The sequence below is a fragment of the Phocoena phocoena genome, chromosome 17 (genome assembly GCF_963924675.1).
Source record: "Phocoena phocoena chromosome 17, mPhoPho1.1, whole genome shotgun sequence".
Classification (NCBI taxonomy): Eukaryota; Metazoa; Chordata; class Mammalia; order Artiodactyla; family Phocoenidae; genus Phocoena; species Phocoena phocoena.
The window spans coordinates 20,813,379-20,834,160 of NC_089235.1; the positions used below are offsets into that span (position 1 = coordinate 20,813,379).

At 37.4% G+C, this 20,782-nt stretch overlaps 1 protein-coding gene across 2 annotated transcripts in view; it reads left to right on the forward strand.

Annotated features, from left to right (window-relative positions):
• ZFHX4 (zinc finger homeobox 4) overlaps positions 1-20,782 on the forward strand; it is a 156,022-nt gene that overhangs the window by 104,147 nt on the left and 31,093 nt on the right. The window lies entirely within an intron of this gene.

Consider the following 20,782-nt stretch of genomic DNA (forward strand, 5'->3'; position numbering starts at 1 on the left):
ACCTTTCAATTGACCAAGAGCCCACAACCTCAGCCCCCATCTCACAGCTGAGGACTTTCCCACATTTGTCAAGTCTCTGCCACTCCAGGATCAACCAGAAGGACTCATCCATTTAATGCCCGAGCAGCACATGACAGTTTTTCTGCCTCTGTGACAAGAGGCATCCTTAGAGCAGCCTCTGTGTTTTCACATGTTTCGCCTGAAATGCAAAACTTTTACAGATTAGGAAATTTTAGTGAAGGATGCAACCCATAGAAAGAAATGGGGCACGTTTTTTTGTTGTTACTAACGTGCATTACTTGCCTGTGTATGAACACACAAAGATGGACTAAAGACTATTTTTAACAATATGTTGGTGGCTTCTAGACTTACGACTGTGATTTAATTTCAGTGTCTGTGGTTGCCTGGTATTTTCTGTTGGAGCCAACCTTTCACTAGGAGTTGGTTTATTTAAATGTAATTGGGTCCTGTGGATGGAAAAAAAACTACCGATTTTATGTCTTTGGAGACCCACCCAGACATTTGGTTTGGCCCTCCATACATAAATAATAACAAGAAGGTGTATGCTGTCATTGCCTTGCTGGAAACACCAGAAGTGGTTTGGCAGGACAGAACCAAAACAGATTACCCCGGATAAACATAGAATCAGATGATTTTCTGCACTAGGTTGTATATATGTATACATAGATATGCATAGTTTTATATTGTATTTTGGAATCTTTGTAGACTATAAGAACAGAGGGGAAAAAACAGTGGATGTTAAGAATGCACTTACTTTAAAGTAATGGAAAAGCTTAATTTTATGAGTTAATTTTTCTTAGCCTGAGCTTATGTTTGAGTCAAATATCATCAGAATCATGTTGAAAGTTGCATTAAGTAAACAATATTGAAGGCAGCAACTTCTAAAGTAAAAATTAAGTTCTGTTGCACGTTTGCCTGTTGGTTTTTGGCGTAACACTTTTCAATTTAGTATTTGTTGTATGAGTTGATAAATATGCTTTAAAATCTAATTAAGTAAATGCTTTCACTTATCTCATTTATCAAGAATGTTAGATTCTGTTGCAGATGTTTCAGGGAATGACACAGAGGCCTGGAATTTCAGCTTGTGATACCTGGGGTGAAACTCATGAAAGTTCTAGTCTTATAATTAGTTACTTGTGCACTATGAACCTTAGTGGGGACTCTGAGTTCAGTTCATATTGTCTAATAAAGAACAGGCATTCTTTTTCTTTGTTGAGTTTCATTCTAAGAATGGTTAATAAACTTATGTTTTTAATTCTTCATAGTAAGTAGTGTTGGGTGATGCTAAGTCAAATTTAGAAAACAAAATATACTTTGGAGGAAAATAATAGTGGTATTTTTACTATCATCCATATGAGGTAAAATAGTCAGAAATATTTATTTCACGTGTACCTTCAAAACTCTATAATATTTTAAGCATTATCTTCCTTTTTTAGCGGGAATGAGTTGAAGAAAGGAAAGCATTGTATGTTGAGGTTCCATATGGATTGTAAGGAAATGAATGAATTAGTGACACACAGTATTTGAACTAATGTGTTTTTCTCTCCAACGTACTGTATAATTTACAATTGTAGGCAAAACATTGTTGTGTTGTTGCTGTTTTTTAAAATTATTTGATGGTATTCAATCTAATTTTCCCAAGAACCAGCTAAGCTTTACTGACGTATTTGCAAATAGCAATTATTATTATGAACGCTGAAGGCAAAGATGGTGCTTGTGGGGCAAAGATTATGTACTGTAATGATGTTTGAAAGTTTCAGTTTTTAAACTGCCCCATGGCCTTTCTCAGCGTCTTTAACACCCAAGGGATCATGTACAGATAAAAGTAAACATTTTTAAAATAAGTTTACTGTTAAGGTTTTTTTTGGTATGGTTTTGTGTTTTATAAGAAAAGTCTTGACTTCCAGTCATTGAGGGGGAGAAAAAAACACTGCTTTGCTTCTTCACTACCTGGAGATGATTTGAAATGAATATTATAAGGTTTCAATCTACTCTATTTCTTGATTTTACCAAACTTTTCTAAAGCATTTTGTTCCCTCGGTAAAGTCTCATGACAGATCTTTTTGTTTTGATTGAGAATATTTACAAGTTTTTTAGAGAAAAAAAAAAGAACATCACCAAAGTTGGTAAGCCAAAAATATCAACATCTTTCAGAGTTTTCATACTTAGGTATTTCAGTGACGAAATCTGCGGTTGAATTGGAGAATTAAAAAGGATGTCTGGAAATCAACTTCATTTGAAAACCTAGTTTAATTGTTTAATCTTTCCTTCTTCATAAAGTTTGGTTTTCAAATCAAAAATTTCCACACTTTTTGTAGAATACATATTAAATTTTATGAAGCTGCTTTGCATATCATTTTAATGCCTTCTTGAAAATGTTATTTTTCCAGAGCTCAAATTTTCAAAATTATGCCTAATATTAGCCATAATACAGAAACATTGGACATTCTCCTGGTTAACCTACATGCTCTAGGTGACCTTTGTTAGTTACTGTTACTCATGCTATACTTAATCAACTGTATTCTACATAAGGATTTAGTTAAGTGTTTGGAGAGATCCATTACACTTCTAGGCTACTGGAGTAATGTTTCTTGCCAATATGTAAGCATATGATTCTAAAACATTTGATTATTTTAGTTTAAAAATTCAACTAATTTCTTTTAGACTTTATATAGTAGAAAAATGGAATCAATTTTTCTTTTGAAGAGTTCTGTTTTGTTTTTACCTCAGTGATCGGCTAATTTGTCTTTATGTAAACATGTCTGTGTGGTTTGGCATTATCCTTTTTGTTTTGATCCTACTCACACAGAGTAAGTGACCACATCATTGGGAAATAGGTGGCATAAGTCAGTGCCCACCGAATGCTCAGTGTGCTGTACAGACCACATTCAGTTCATTTGGGGTTCAGTCTCTATTTGAATTAGTATTCTTTTCAAAGATTTTGATTGGGAACATACAATTGTTTATTTATTTATTTGGTTGCACCGGGTCTTACTTGTGGCAGGCGGGCTCCTTAGTTGCGGCTCGCCAGCTCCTCAGTTGTGGCATACGAACTCTTAGTTGCGGCACGCATGTGAGATCTAGTTCCCTGACCAGGAATCAAACCTGGGCCCCCTGCATTGGGAGCGCAGAGTCCCAACCGCTGAACCACCAGGGAAGTCCCCATACAATTGTTCTTTACTCATATTATTCTTCTATAACATTGTCTTTTAAAAAATATATATATATGGGGCTTCCCTGGTGGCACAGTGGTTGAGAGTCCGCCTGCCAATGCAGGAGACACGGGTTCGTGCCCTGGTCCGGGAAGATCCCACATGCCACGGAGCGGCTAGGCCTGTGAGCCATGGCTGCTGAGCCTACGCATCCAGAGCCTGTGCTCTGCAACGGGAGAAGCCACAACAGTGAGAGGCCCACGTACTGCAAAAAAAAAACCAAAACAAAAAACATATATATGTTCTTTTTTCAGATTCTTTTCCATTATAGGTTATTACAAGATATTGAGTATAGTTCCTTGTGCTATAAAGTAGGACCTTGTTGTTTATCTATTTTATGTATAGTAGTTTGTATCTGCTAATCCCAAACATCTAATTTATCCCTCCGCCCACTTTTACCTTTTGGTAATCATAAGTTTGTTTCCTATGTCTGTGAGTCTATTTCTGTTTTGTAAATAAGTTCACTTGTATCATTTTTTTAGATTCCACATATAAGTGAGATCATATGATATTTGTCTTTCTCTGTCTGACTTACTTCACTTAATATGATAATCTCTGATAAACACTGTCTTTAATAATTACTAAAAACAAAAAAAGAAACTAAAAAGTTATGACTGTCTCAATTAGATGACCAAACCCTTGGTTTCTTGGCAAAGAAAAAAGTTTTACATTAATGCAACAAAAGGGAATGGAGATTACATTTTTAAGAGTTATGTAACACCACAAAAGAGCTTATCCGGGTTATTTGTGCACAGCTTATTAACCTGGGATCCATGGGCCTAGGAATTCCATGCTCCCTTGTAATTGCCTGTGGAATTATCCATATGTGCATTTTTGTAGGAAGGCGGTCCATAGCTTCCACTAGATTATTAATATTCCTCAACCAGAAATGCTGAACTCTAAGAACACTGAAAGAAAACTAGTGACACATAGTTTGAGTTATGCTTAAAAATTATATTTCTAAAGATGGAGCCACTCTCTGGTACTGCTGTGTTTATTGCTCTCTCTGAAAGCCCACTCCTCTAATCTGACCATGTACACACTAGGTAGGATGGGTGCCTCTCAGGCATCCTGGCTGCATAGACGGACTTCCTTTTCCCCAGTGCAAGCTTAAGAACTTCCAGGGACATCGTATTTTTGAAGAAACCAGAGTTAGGAAACCAGAGTTTTCCTAAATCAACTTATTAGAAGTAGTATACAGAGTCACCTTTGTTCTTCGGTTCCTTGAGGCTTTAAGCACTCAGTCAAAACAAATCCACTTCAGTGGTTTTGAAAAATGGGCAACTGAGAAAGAGGGTAGAGAGGGGCTAGGAAATGATGAATCTGGTTCCTCTTAGAAGAAAGGAAAGCAGAAAAGCATAGAGTTAAACATAAAGCAGAGTAGTTTGAAGAGTGGACAGAAGGTTATAAGATGTATGTCTTAGCAACAGAGTGAGGGAAGATTCTTTGGAGTATGGTTAGTGTATAGAGTAAGAGTGCTTGAGATGGTGAATGTGAATATACTTGGAAAAGAATTAAGGGTTATGTGAATATAAAGGACCAAAGGGCTAGTCATGTGAAAGGGAACGTGAAAAGAGAGGGCTGTAAATATCAACACACAAATAACATATTTAGGTAAAGGTGAATTATTGTCCAATCTTATGAGATCTTCTCCTCAGCCTTGTAGCAAGTACTTGTGAGTTGACAAAAGTAAGTGCATATGTTCAAATCATAGGAAAGCCAAAGGGGTCCTTAAAACTCAGGTAGGTTCCACCCACCATCTTCCAGCTGAGGGAACAGTCACTCAGCAGTTTCAGGACTTAGGGTTACAAGGCTAATCCATAGCACAACCCAAGCTTCTGATTCCCAATTGAACATCACTGTACTGATCTTTATCATATTCTGCTGTTTACATAGGTTGAAGGAGAGCTTTTATCTATTTATTTTCAATTAATTTTTATTGGAGTATAGTTGATTTACAATGTTGTGTTAGTTTCTGCTGTACAGCCAAGTGAATTTTGCTGTACAGAGTATTGAGAGTATTGAATATTGAGTAGAATTCCCTGTGCTATGCAGTAGGTTCTTATTAGTTATCTATTTTATATATAGGAGTGTGCATATGTCCATCCCAGTCTCTGAATTTATCCCTCCCGCCCCCTTTCCCTCTTGGGATGTAGGTTGAAGGGAAGATTTTAAAAGCTGGTCATTTTCCTTGTCTTATTGTTTGTCTATAAAATGTTTCTCCAAAACAGAAAAAAAATATTTAAATGACATGTTACAGAATAAGATACATATTGCATTAATGCTTCATTCTCCCACAGAGTTCACTGTTCTGTGTTGTTTTGTGTCAAGAATACCTGACTCCTACCGCCAGCAGGTCACTTCCCACATTGTAGTGTTTTTTCTACTTTGTCTCCTTCTCCAGATTCAAGTTCCTTGAAAGCACCAGAGGTTGTTTTCATCTTAGTATCTACTCGCCAAATATGGCCCTTGTCACCTAGTGTGTGCTCAGTGAATGTGTGTTAATTTGAATGTCTTTTTATGCTGTGAAGAAAAATTGGGTGTCTAAATCTATCACTATTTCTAGTCCTTAAAGCACTTTGTTATTGTTACACATTTCCAGTGAGATGTAAACAAACAGTTTGAGAAAGGACAAATAAGGGGTTTAGGCAAATTAGGGTAGATTAGGAAGCAACAAAAAACGTTCAGCTAAAGTTAAATGAAACAGCAGGGGGCCAAATGATGCTTTACAGATAGAATATTGTAGGTCATTTCAGCTTAATAGGCAAATGTTTTCAGTTTAAGGTCTATAAAATAATTTTTTTTTTTTTTTTTTTTTTTTTTGCTGTACGCGGGCCTCTCACTGTTGTGGCCTCTCTCGTTGCGGAGCACAGGTCCCGGACGCGCAGGCTCAGCGGCCATGGCTCACGGGCCCAGCCGCTCTGCGGTGTGTGGGATCTTCCCGGACCAGGGCATGAACCCGCGTCCCCTGCATCGGCAGGCGGACTCTCAACCACTGCGCCACCAGGGAAGCCCTATAAAATAATTTTTAACTTCAATTTCCTCACTTAAAAAAATTCCTCTTAAAGGAACAAAAAGAGAAAAATGGAGAAAGTACTGTTGATATTTGCTCGTGGGTTTTACATTTTTTTTTTTTCCTTAAGCTTGATTCAAAGCAGTCTTTTCACACTCAGTCTTCTTTCCATTTACAGAAATGACATTGACCCTTTGAAGACATTTTCTTGTCCAAACCATCATAGTTTATAAAATTAAAAGTCAAGTTGACAGTCTGTCTCAGCCCTCAGCCAGATCTTCCTTGACCATCGTTCTCAAGGGACGTGTGGGGAGGTGATTTTATTGCCATTTTGCAATAATTGTATACTCTGATTTCATTCTCTAGAGCTTTTGTTTCAAGCAAGAATGTGCTTGAACTTCAAAGGATTAAATGCATATGACTTACATATTCACCAGGCAGTCACAAGAAGACACTAGTGAAAGAAAAACAGCGGAGGGGAACTTGTTTCTACAATGTTGTAACAGTTGTACGTGAGAAGGAAAAGAAGAAAGATTGCTCACAAAGCTGGCATATGCCTCAAAGAACTTTTCTCCCCCTTAGCCTCTTTCTGTAAGATTTTTAACTCTTTTCCTTTTGAGAGAGAATACCAAATACTTGCCCTTAAGTGTAGCAAATGCTTGATGAATTAATTGGAGTCAGAATCAGAATGAAGTGAAGAAAAATATTCTTCTTCTTTGCTGCCATTATTGATTATAGAACCCCCTAGAGAGGAATCCACTGGACATCAGCTCTGGGCGTAGCAGCTGGCTTGGGGTTGTGAGAGACAAAAGAATGAAAGTTCCCTGCCCTCAAGGAGTTTAGAAGCTGCCTGGAAGACAAAATCAATATACTTGACACAATAAGTCATGTAAACCATCAAAGTTTAAGGAACTTCTCCAAGTTCAGGACTGTTCAAAGGAGCATTGGATCTGTGGGGTTTGTTATGGTGAGTGGAATATTAGTACATGAAGAATGTATAGGATTGGGAATGTGAAATAGAGTCTTATTTGTTTGGCTCTGCTTATTGTTTGGCTCTGTTTATTTGCCTGTTTATTTATTTAGGCATGGCCCTTACAGTTGAGAAGGGAGGTGATGTGATTCAGACGTAGGCATGAAAGAAAATTGACAAGATTTTGTTGAGAAGCAAGAAACTAAACTGAGTGCCTAATAATGACCATTTAGGAGAAAGTGGCAAAAAATAAGTAGATAGTTGAGACTATGGAAGGCTTTGGAAGCTGAGCAAAGTTTAGATTTGATGAGGCAGAAAATAAGAAGACACTAAAGCTTTTGAGTGTGAGAATGACATCACTGCAGAGGTGTTTTAGGGAAGCATGATGTGGCAGCCATGTGTCAGAGGGATAACGTTGGGAGGACCTAGAGGCAGAAGCTCCTTCAAGGTCAGTCACTGCGGTGGACACTTTACGGGGCTGTTACTGAGAGAATTGTAGGTAAATGGAAAAGTATGTGAGAAATAAATCCACAGAGCAAACTTACTGACTAAATACAAGCAATCAAAGAGTCAAAGATTTCACTATAATTTCCCAAGCTTGGCTCAGACTTAAGTGGGTAGAGGGAGTGAAAAGCAGGGGTCTGATAGTGAGGCATGACCCTGCCCCGTTTCAAACATAGCCCTTTAAACAACCAGTGCAAAGCAGAAATAATGTGTTTATAAGTTGTTGTTGTTTTTTAACTAACAAAAACATTGTCATTTTTCATCATGATTTTTTAGGGGCTTTTGTAGTTTAATGAAACCATGTTAGAGGCTATTTTATTTATAACATTTAGAGGTTATACTTATATTAGCCTGTTAATGTCATTTATGCTAAATAAGTATTGAAGAAATCTTTTGTGGAATGTGGAACAATGTAAGTCCAGGACAGTTTTTTATCTGAATAAAAAAGATTGATTAAACTAAAATATCTAGAAATTGTTCTATTGTACTTCCATAAGGTGACTGTCAGAGTTGCATATAGTAAGTATTCAATAAATACTCATTGAACCCATGAATGAAAACAAACCCAGAACTAGGTCATGAGGTGAACTGTACATAAGGTGAAATGAAACATTCATGGGAGTTGACATTTTTGTTGGAGATCCATCTGGAGAAGTTCATTGGTTCCTATTTACAAGACTTTTAGCAAGACAGGATTGCCACTATGTGTTTGCAGAAGGAAGGAAAACAAAGTGCCCCAACACCAATCCATAAATACCCTGCAACCCTTTCAGGGGCACCACAGAGGAGACAGGGTGTAGGGGGTGGGAGAAGGTTGAATTGGAACAAATGAAAATTGATTCCATTTGGCTTTGCCCTCTTACATTCTAATTTTGTGACTATAAAGAGATACTTCTCAACAATTCATAGTGTAGCTGCAAAAAAGCAGACACAGATCTGCAAATTAGAGGTCTGTTTTCTTTATTCTGGAAAGAGTTCTAGAGTATTTGGGGAGATAGAGTTCTGTTGCCTCTTGAGGACAGATTGTGAAGATCAGGGTAAAGAAATGTATAGTGTATAGAAAAGCTAGAAAATATTAGCCATAAAAAAGATGAAAATCATTCCAATATTACTTATTTTATTGGGTCAAACATATATGGCTATCCTTTCTACATCCTTAAAAATATCAATGTTAAAAATCCTCAAAAGGGAATTCTACATTTGGCTCAAATTACTTACCACATTAAAGATGTTTTCATTTATAGTTTGTAGAAGTGAGATAAAAGAAAAAGTTACTTTTTATTTTTTTACCACGAGATTCCTCCCCCTCCTTCCCCCAACATACCTTTTATTTTTTTAAGGTGACCATATTTATGGCTTTTTGTTTATTTTGCCCCTTCGTGTATTTGAATTCTGGTCATCATTTGTGAATTGTCCACACGTATTAAAGTTCACTTTTCCTGTTTGCCATTATCAAGTATTTTAGAATAGCGATATCTTTAAATTTTTGCAGAATTATTTTTTGGTTTGTTTTAATCATAAGATGTTTACGATAATGTGGTTTTAGCTTATACATCACCTTTTACATTAGTAATGATCATGAGTTACTTCATCTACTTAGCCATGACAACAAACTTAATGGACCAAGTCATCATACATTTCTGAGATATTTTCATCACCTTGTACCAAAATCCTAAAATTCATCTGCTATGTGCATCACATGTAAGTTTTTTTGATCAAACTTAGAAAGATTATGAAAAATACAATGTGATAGTATTGCCATAAAACTTAATCTAAGCGTTTAATAGGAGACCGTTTATGTTCTGCAAGGTTTTTCATTTTTGTTGATAATTGTATTGCTTACATGGCCTCCATAGTATCTACAAGGAAAAAGTAGTGGTCCTGGCTCATAGCTAGATAGGATTACTGGTCAAATCTTTACTCAGCAAAAATGGTTTCTGTCATTGGGTATCACAAAAAAGGACAATAGGAATATTTTATATGCTAAAACAAAATGGATTTTGCTATCTGGCCCTCTTTTCTAGTCCCTGTTTTACAACATTCTCATTCATTTTGGCACCTCTTTACTCTCCTCTGTAACTTTGTACTCCCCCAACTCTCATCCCCAACTTTTGTCATGATCGTGACAGCCTCCAGCTTCTATGAGTTTAAGTTCTAACCTAACTTCCATTGATTTCCGTGATCATTTGACTTCTATCCCCGTTCACACTTGCTTCAGAAATCCACACCCATCTGGATGCTATGAGATCCATCATCTGACACTTGTCACTGCCTCACTGTCTTCTGCATCATTAATTTTCCCTCACCACTAGCTCATCACCATCCTCATACTGACGTTCTCTACACCACTCTACATAAAAAACAAAACAAAACAAAACAAAAACCCTCCCATGTGGGCTTCCTTGGTGGCGCAGTGGTTGAGAGTCCACCTGCCGATGCAGGGGACACGGGTTCGCTCCCCGGTCCGGGAAGATCCCACATGCCGCGGAGCGGCTGGGCCCGTGAGCCATGGCAGCTGAGCCTGTGCGTCCGGGACCTGTGCTCCGCAACAGGAGAGGCCACAACAGTGAGAGGCCCGCGTACCGCAAAAAAAAAAAAAAAAAAAAAAAAACCCTCCCATGATGCCACAGCCACCTCCGCATACTGCCCCATTTCTCTGATCCTTTTTACAGCAAAATGCCTGAGAATCGTCTGCTCTTGACTCCTCCAATTCCTCCATCTTCATTCTCTCTTATACCCACATTCAGGGGGCGTTTGCCTTCACCACTCCTCAAAAGAAGCTCTGGTCAAAGACTAAGGACCCATTCTTCGGCGAACATCATGGTCAATTCCTAATTCTCATCTGACCAACCAGCAACTTTTAACAAGTTCACCTCTCCCTTCTTTTTGAAATGGCTCTTTCACGAGGCTTCCATACCCCGTTCTCTCTGGATCTTCTACTTCATGGACTGGTCTTTCTCAGTCTTCTTCACTGGTTTCTTCTTATTTGAGGAGGGGATAGTGTGACTATTCCACCCCCGTTCAGGCAATAAGGTGGCAGCATTCCTATAGGAATTTAAAAACAGTAATAAAACTGACTAAAGTTTAGCCTGCTTGATTATTATTTTTACCACTCACTGGCAATTCTAAACAATGTCAAGGATAAAGTGCTTTGCCCTGCTGGAGTGGACTGCTCACAGCATCCCCTCCTTTGATGTGTCCTGTGTAAGAGTGTATCCTGGGTTCAGTCATGTACCCTCATGTATCCTCTAGGTGATATTATTCAATCTCATCTCAAGGACTTAAATGAGCATCTATATGTTGACCTCTTCCTTCCTTCCTGCCTCCCTCCCTCCTTCCCTTCCTTCCTATATCTCCTTCTCCTTTTCCTTCTCTCTTGCCCTCGCCCTCTCCTCTCTGCCCTCACTGCCACACTTACCTACTTGACACCTTTACTTAGGTATATAAACAAAGCATCTCAAACAAAACATTTTCCAAATTACTGATTCCAAACCTTCTCCTCGCTCCCAACTTGTTCCACCTGCACTTTTCCTCATCTCAGTAACCAGGCTCTCCATTCCTCTAATTTCTTGGGCAAAAAACATTGGAATCATCTTTGATCCGTCTTCTTCTGTCACTTTCCTCATCAGACCCATCAGCAAGTTCTATCTACTCCTTCTATGAAGTATGTACCATCCCGCTACTGCCTCTTTCACCATGATCTCTCACAATATCACCAGGGCCTTATTTTACTTCTCTGTGTAATTTTATGCCATGCCTCAAACCTCTGGAAAGTTCTTTTCCTTTGGTCACTGTTTTACCAATCACTCCAGGGTCTTGTGCCTACCTCTTTGTTCTCCATCATCATCTTTTGTATTCTTTCAGTAATCTTCAAGCCACTTGCTTCTTAATTTTCCTTCCTTAAGGTTCTGTCCTCAGCTGTCCTCTTCTGTATGCTATGTGTTCTTCCTCAGGAGTGCCATCTACTCACTAATATTAGTTATGACTTCTTCCAAATGATTTTCAACTCAGACTTCTCTTCCAGAATCTAGTTTCAGAAACTTAAATGTTTACTCATCAGCTCTCCTCTAATTCATGTCCAAAATTGAGCTCATCATCTTTTCTCTTACCCCAATCTTGGATGTTTTAACAGTCCTTTTCTCTCCAATAGAATCACTATTCTTCCTTTAATCCATGATTTCTTCTAGAAGGTAATAGATGGAAGTACAATGAATGTTCCAGTGTCCTTTTTTTTTTTTTTTTGAATAACCAAAATCTTCCTCCTCCATTCCATCCCCTGCATAGCATCCCAAAGATGCAAATATGATCATGGCATCTCCTGCTTAAAACTCTCACTTTGCCCAGATCAAGGGACCCTCTGCAATACTTGCATCCAGACAAAGAAGAAAAAAATTGGCTGTGTCTCAGAAACCATTTTTTCTGCCACTAATACAGTCCAAAGAAACAATGTGCCAAATCTCATCAATCTGTTCATTAATGAATGATTTATTAAATAAACATTTCATGGGTACGCATAAGTATTGTCTTGAAAATTCATAGCAGGTTCCAATAGTACATTTTTCATTCTTGGCTTCAGCCTAGCCTTTCTAATCTTCCTTTTCTGGGACTATGCATACTTTCACTAACTTTCCCTCTCCAGATTTATTTTACTTATGTTTGTATCCATCATTGCCCAGGTCAATTCTTGTAAGTATAATTTGGGCTATATGATTATATAAATTTGACCTTTCCTAATGTGGTGAAATGTAGAAAACTCTGAACAGTAATAACCCGAGGATTATTTACATATAATTTAGGGAACTTCTCCATCTTAGGTTATTGATAAATTTATTTCAGCAACTACAGTGTTGATAAAAAGAATTGATTTAGTCATCTGAGGATTTTCTTTTATGGCCATATATAATTCACAAAATAAATAAGCCTGCACATGGGAAGCAATCATTTCCCCCATATATATAACTGTATAGGATCGTTTACTATAAGTAGTAGTGGTGCCTTCCATGTCAGCGTATTTAAGACATTCAATATTTAGAAAGTGTAGTACGAAGATTGTATTTCCCTGTCTTGCATGATCACCTGGAGGTGATGATAACAAGTTCCACTTCATCCTTACGGTGACTTTGTGAGGCAAGCAGAACAGACCACTTTATCCTCACTTTATAATAGGAAGACTGGCTCCAAAATGCTAATAGATCAGTTTAAATCTACATGGATTGAAGCAGAGTTTTAATTCCTATTTTTTTACCTTTCCCACTTAACTTGGCTTTGTGAAAGCTCTAACGTACTGTCTTCGGTTCATTAGGGATTGCTTCGGAGAAAAAAAATAAATGTTTTGTGCTTTGATGATGTTCTCAGTAGGTCATATGATTTAGGTGACTGCAGTGTAAGGAATAGTCTAGAAAATTACTTGACCCAATGTTTGTGTATAAATGGAGATTTTTTGATTTTTGGAGAATGCCACATTTGCAGACCTGTATTCTGAGATTTGACTTCTGGTTGAGTTTTTCTGTTAATATTATACTGATGGTGGGAGTTTGGAATTGGGGAGGGGAGGATCCCTCTCTTGCTAGGGAAAACCTAGGGCTGACTTGTCCATCACCACAACTCCTTTGAATTCATCTCCCTCATTATATCTTTTGTAAATGGCCAAACTACTGTGAACTGAACAGTCTTTACAATGTGGTTCACATACTACTTTTGTTGCAGCATATGTAAAATTTGCTTAGGGATAAAAAAAAAAAAAAGACCTTACAAACTATGTTGCTTAGGAAACCAATGTTTAGTCTTGTTAACATTTGCTATTTCTAAAATATCTACACAAACAATAGTGATCTTTTAAAGGCTTAAAACACTTAACTGATGGACAGAGAGTCCATTACATATAACTATAATCTAAAATGTCAATATACCAAATTGATGTAGTCTCTTCTTTGAATAACTTCTGTTCAGCAGTGTGGACCAAGCCAGAGAAGAATCATCTGTGAACACATCTACTAATTACTCAGTACTAGATGCTTTATATATTTATTAACATTACTTCTTATTATCCCCTGAAATCTGGGTATTTTTGTTTCCATTTTCACATATAGGATCCTGAATTTCAGGGAAGCTAAGTAACTTGCTTCTTCAAGTAGTTAGAAAGTGGTGGAGCTGGGATTCAAGCCTGAGTGTATTTGTATCTTAAGTGCATGGTTGTTTTTTTTGTTTTTCCCTAACACAAACATATATATAGGAGTAGCCGATATTCTTCAAATGAAATTGTTTTTGAACAACATAGGCTTCTAAGGGCCACTTAGCTATAGCAGAAGTGGGCTATTTTTATGTTACTGATGTCTTATCTTTTATCTTTGCTCAAAATTTCAAGCGAAGAGAATGACTCTCAAATAGTTTTTTTTAAAAATGACTATTATTTCAACACAGGGTTACTTTCTCTGCTTCTCCACAGCCAGAGTGAATGATGGTTTCATGGATAATGGTTCCAAAGAAGCATGCCCAAGTAACTCATTGAATATGATTGAAGTAAAATCTTGGGAATGATGAAATCATTGCAGATTATCATTGCAGAGTCCAGAAAACATTTTTTTAAGTTGTGAAACTGATTCAACTCTAGTATTGTTGCAGTAATTTTAAAACAATGCAGTCTTTGCGGGAAGCACCTATCATTACAGAAGTCTTTGAGGTGAAAGTGTGAGAGAAGTTGTAGAAATTTCTAAGAACCAAATAATGACTGAGACAAAGGAATGCAACTTCCCTTAGAGTAAACGATACCCTTGTAAGGGGTCTTTGATAGAGTTAAAGGAAATCGTGATAAAGATGCACTGCTGGCTAAACATTTATTTTCTTTTCTATTTTGAAAAATAACTTTGCAAGGCTTTTAACCTAATATGAGGCTATTCAGAAAACTTGGCAACTGTGGAGTAGAAAGTAAAGGATTAAAAACTAGCTATGAGATAGAAAACAAAGTGTTGAAATAAGTAGCCAGTGTTCCACATGTCCCTGCTGGGTAGGCTAGGGATCCATGTGTGGACAAGACGTGTCCCTGTGTTACTGAGAAACCTAGCCAAGCCAGCATAGTATGCTAAGGAATGAAAATCGTTTTAGACAATATAAAGAGAGATTGTCACAAATCCTATAAGGACTCGAGTCTAGATAACTGGGCAACTGGTTGATAGATGGGAATGTGCTATTATCCCTAAATTATAAGAGAAGTTCAATCTTTTACTTTCAAAATAATCAAATAAAATAGAATCTTATATGGAGAGATGTATTAGGCATTAGTAAATTTAAGAAAAAATATTTCAGCACTTTAAAATGTGAGACCTTAAGAGGATGTATGAGTAATTTATTGAAACTAATTGATATCAGGAACTTATTAAATTCTTTTGAGGTCCCATTACACTGAGTTCATAGATGATTCAAGAAGCAGAAAGAAGTGATCACACATTCCTGGCCGGGAGGTCCCAGGAGATACTACTGCCTTACTATATAAAAATAACTTCTGGGTAAAACCAGACAGGGCAGGGCAGAGGAGCTTTACTTTTTGAGAAAGTAAAAAATTACAAATCCAGCCCCATTCAGGTAATTGACACTGGAGCATCCAATGCACTTCAATCTATTACTGCCTAGAGGAACTAATTTAAGAGAAAGCACTGCAGATCAACAATGATGATGTTGCTTGGTAACTCAAAACCATTTGGTAACATACTGAGTTACTTAGCTTTTTTAGCACACTCTTTGTATCCACATAGGAAAAGGATGGAGAAGACCACTTGAAACTATTTTTAATTGCAAACGTGCTTCAACTGGAAACAGGCTTCTCTTTTGCAACACACAAGCAAGTCCAGAGGTTTTTATTAAAATGTGAACTACCACGGTAGTAATAAATGTTGAATTTGATGTGTTCTTCTAAATATTGATCTTGTTATGGTGAATCTGCTTTGAAGGGGTCTGAGCTGTTTTTTTAGGAGGTAGGAAACTCAAAGTTTTTAGGCTTCCTGGCCCAGGAGTCCTGGGGGCTGGCTGGAGGCACCCCTGTCCAGGGGAGAGTCCAGAGCTTTGGAATCAGACTCACTCAGTTGAAATCCTACCTTCTGCCACTCTGTGCCTTTGGACAAACGTCTGAGCTTTGATATCTCATCTCTTCCGTAAAAGCAATGGCTTTTCTGTGACAGATTTACTGTGAGGATGGAGTAAGGAAATGCGTGTTACGTGCTTAGCACCTAACAGGTTTCCAACAAATATTCACTTATTATTTTGAAACTAGAGAGCTGCAAGTATCTTCTCTGTATTCCCAGTCTGTAAGATACCCTTTACAATGAGTCACAGAGCTGAGGTAGAGAGAGGAGGGACTTCAAAAAATGGGGGGAGGAGCTAGAAGGGCTGTTGAAATTTGTGCATTCTCTTTCAGAATTTGGTCTTATTCTCCAATTATAAAATAAGAATAGGCATATATATATATATATATATATATATATATATATATATATATTTAATGGATGAAAGTAAAGTGGAACTCAAAATGTTATCTAGGACCTAGGGCTACAGAAAACGTTTTTTTTTCTCTTTATTACTTTAGACCAATTAGCTTAATATTTACTCTGTTTGGTGGTGTATTTTTTATTTTATGTGCTAAACATTTTACTAAAAATAGTGATGCACTTGATTATTTAATGCATTAACAAATCAATGGGAGGGGTTGAGACATGGAAGTTTTGTAAGCAAATACTATTTTAGTACTATACTTAGCAACTTAAACATTCAACCATTATTTTAAAAATTCCAACTTCCACTGAACTTGTGCCAAACGCTTCCCAGATTTGCTGATAAGAATATAAAAAGCACGGGGCTGCTGCAATAATCAAGTGCAGATTAGATTAGATTTATTCCCTAATGACAGCAATCTTAAACTTAGAATTCTCTGTGTATCTAGCCTGCTTTAAAAAATTAAAAATTCCAGATCTTGCCCTGATCATTAGATTTGTATGGATTATATAGTTTTTTTAAAGTATTATTCCAATTTGCAGGAAAAAGAAAAAATCAAGATTTGCCAGATAAGAACTTGATGACTTTTGAACTAAGATTGAATGCCTGAAAGTTATCAGTTAACTTACAGAATAAATATTATTCAAACAAGGGAAGGAAAAAAGGAGTAGTGAGGTGGACAAGCTTATGAGTAGGTGTGGCAGGACAAAAAAAGAGAGAGAGTGGTGAGGGCTTTCATTCTCATGATTAAAAGGAGTAAGAACCCTAAAAATTTAGGTTTTTTTGTTTGTTTGCGGTACGCGGGCCTCTCACCGCTGCGGCCTCTCCCGTTGCGGAGCACAGGCTCCGAACACGCAGGCTCCGGACACGCAGGCTCAGCGGCCATGGCTCACGGGCCCAGCCACTCCGCGGCATGTGGGATCCTCCCGGACCGGGGCACGAACCCGTGTACCCTGCATCAGCAGGCGGACTCTCAACCACTGCGCCACCAGGGAAGCCCAAATTTAGGTTTTAAGCATTGTCTCTGTAGATGTAACCATTTGGTTTGGGGTAAGGGAAAAGGTGATTAGCAGAACTCAGGTCAAATGAGAAAAAAGGGAAATGAGAAATAATTACAGAATCAGAAAGAAAGCCACTTTTAGGATTTAAAAAATATGGTTCAGTATATCATTGTGGTTAAGAGAGCTATTCCTGAATAAAGCTATATGGGTTCGAATCATAACTCTGCCTCTTGCTTGAGGTGTCCTAACACATATAAAGGGCATCAGTCAGTACCTGGCACAAAGCAAATGCTGTAAAATGTTAGTGGTAGTGATGGTGATTGTGGTAATTAATATACTATTCCTCAGAAAATGCAGCAATTACTCCTACCTTGTGTTAATAAAAATAATTTGGTATCATTTTCAAATGTGTGATCATCACAAAGTTGACAGAATGGAGTAAAATATTGAATGAATTATCAGTGGTCTTATTTTTTTTTTAATAAATTTATTTATTTTATTTTTGGCTGCATTGGGTCTTCGTTGCTGCACGCAGGCTTTCTCTAGTTGCGGCAAGCAGGGGTTACTCTTCATTGCGGTGCGCAGGCTTCTCATTGCGATGTCTTCTCTTGTTGTGGAGCACGGGCTTTAGCCGCACAGGCTTCAGTAGTTGTGGCTTGCAGGCTCTACAGTGAAGGCTCAGTAGTTGTGGTGCATGGGCTTAGTTGCTCCACAGCATGTGGGATCTTCCTGGACCAGGGCTTGAACCCATGTCCCCTGTATTGGCAGGTGGGCTCTTAACCACTGCACCACCAGGGAAGTCCCAGTGGTCTTATTTTTAAATAGTATTAAATAAGAAAGGTCAGGTGCTAGAGAACACAAGTTAGTAATCTAATTAAATCACCAGCAAAAGAGACAGATCATGTTAACAACAGTCAGATTTGTTATTACAGAGCAATTATTAAAGTGAAATATTGAAAGATGCTATGTATCATTAGTAGGCTTTAAACATGTCATTTAACACAGGCAGAAAACTATAATCAGTTCATTTGATAAGTTAAAATCTCCTTTATTAAAATATTTATATCATTTGTATAAAGGAGGCACTATTGTTGAGGATCTAGAAAGAATTCTGTGGCATACTGCACTACATTCCTTTATAAAATTATTTGCACAAGTCACTCTCTTCGGAGTAGTCTCCAAGTGCCACATGATCTAATTTGTGAGATGAAATAACAGTTTTGGTTTTGACATTTTGCACATTTCCTTAAATCACTATTAAATGTAAGGATTTCAATGTGGCACCAAACTATTATTTGGTTACATTTTATATTCAAAGAATGTAATCTTTTATGAAATATCAGAAATTTCACAGGACTAGTGAAAAATTGCTTTCTTCCCTCTTCCTTCCCACCCCTCTCCACATCCACACACTTAGTTTTCTGGCCTCCACAAAGGTAGGAAAACCTTTATAAGCTTCTAAATACTGTGGTATTAAAGCTGGACACATCCAAAATTTCAGACTTTTTTACCATACTGACCTGGGTTTCATTTCAGGCTCTGTCAGTTTCAAACTTCGGGACCTGGGGCAAGTGACCTTAACATCTTGGAGCCCCCAGGCTTCTGATTTTTAAAATAAAGATTAAGCATTACCTCATGATTTTATTGTGAGGGTTACATGACTGTTTTTACACAAATAGTTTACCACAGTATCTGGCAGAGATACAAACTTAATAAGATGTCATTGTTTTCTTTTTATTTTCAGGAATCTTTAAAGAGTAGCAGTCATTTGGTCACATTCACTTAGCTACTACTGATATCTATTTGAACAAGACTATTTAATACATTGAAGTGTGTGTGTGTGTGTGTGTGTGTGTGTGTGTGTGTGTGAAATGGTAAGGATTATTTGATAAAATAGAATTGTTTTTTGCTAGAAAAGAGGGGAAGAATGGTTTTACACGTACACGTTTATATATATATATATATATATATATATATATATATATATATATATATAGGACTTCTCTGTTTTTGGTATAATTGAGGAAGCTTTGAATTTAGAGTTCTGAGGCTCTGGGAAGCTTTTATAAAATTCTCATCTTGAGATTCATCTGTTTCAGGATATAGGGTGTGGTTTAGTATTTTGAATAAAGGTATCCTAGGTGACTTTGATATGCCTCACTTTGTCCTAAGTTGAGAATCTCTTAAAATGAAAGCTCTCAAGGAACTCACAGTTTCTTGGGGAAATAGACATGAATCATATAAAAGTTATCACAATACAGCAAAAGTACTGAGACATATGTATAAGCTAATTGTTAATGAAAGCACAGAGGAGGTGATACTTGCTTTAGATATTGAGGGAAGAATGAGAGTTTAACAGGAGAAGAAAAAAAGACATTCAAAATATAAAAGGAACAATATTGATCAAGGAATAAAGGTATGAGAGATTGCCAGGAGGAAGAAGTGGCCTTCTTGAGAGACATATTGATTGGACACGAATGTTGTGATTTTTTGGAAGTTATTCCTGAATTTATAAGCAAAGACTGATGACAAATTCTTTTTTTCAAAACTAGTTTAAGATATAGTTACAAGATAATTGTTTTTTTTTTTTTGTTGTTGTTGTTTGGGAAAGGACACTGGGTATTTATTATGATTGTAGTGTTTTTAAATAGTTTACCATCAAAGGCCAAAGGTTTTGTATGTAGCAGGAAAAACAACTAGTGAAGGCAATAATAGTGCTTCGGTGTGCACTTCTATTTTAAAGGTTAATTATTTGTTTAATTAAAGCCCTCAGAACCAACCACAGCTGCTATTGCCTGAAATATTAGATGAACTTGAGTCTATTTAACAGTGTAAGGATTGTGTGACAGCTTTTTTATCCTCTCAACAACATACGGCCTTTTCTCATTTTAAAGACCATATCAGGGGCTTCCCTGGTGGCACAGTGGTTGAGAGTCCACCTGCTGATTCAGGGGACACGGGTTCGTGCCCCGGTCCAGGAAGATCCCACATGCCGCGGAGCAGCTGGGCCCGTGAGCCATAGCCACTGAGCATGCGTGTCCGGAGCCTGTGCTCCGCAACGGGAGAGGCCACGACAGTGAGAGGCCCGCGTACTGCAAAAAACAAACAAACAAAAAAAAGACCATATCATACTTTCCCTTTATTTGGATTATTTTCTCTTATGGTTGTTGATTATTTATGTAGTTATATCTGTATTTTACAACTGAGGGAATCAGGGCTTAAAGAGGTCAAGTAATATACTGAAAATCCAGTGCTAGGGCCATGATGTTTACTCAAGCAATTTTACTTTCTTGAATGATAGCTCTTGAGATATTATGAGATATTAGATTGGAAAGACATGGAATTCCAGAGATTGTTGTAGAGGCTATTGAAATTGTCAGGAAAGAGATGATGACAGAAGAATAGAGAAACAGACGTGACAAGAGACTTTGTAAAATGGAATCAACGCCATGTGTTGAGTCAGTAGAGAAAGAATACGGTATGGAAAGTGATTTCTGAAGTCTAGTTGTTTTTTACAGATTTCCCTACAACAGGGAACCCAAAGGAAGAACGGAGCTAGGTGAAACCTATGATTTCTGTC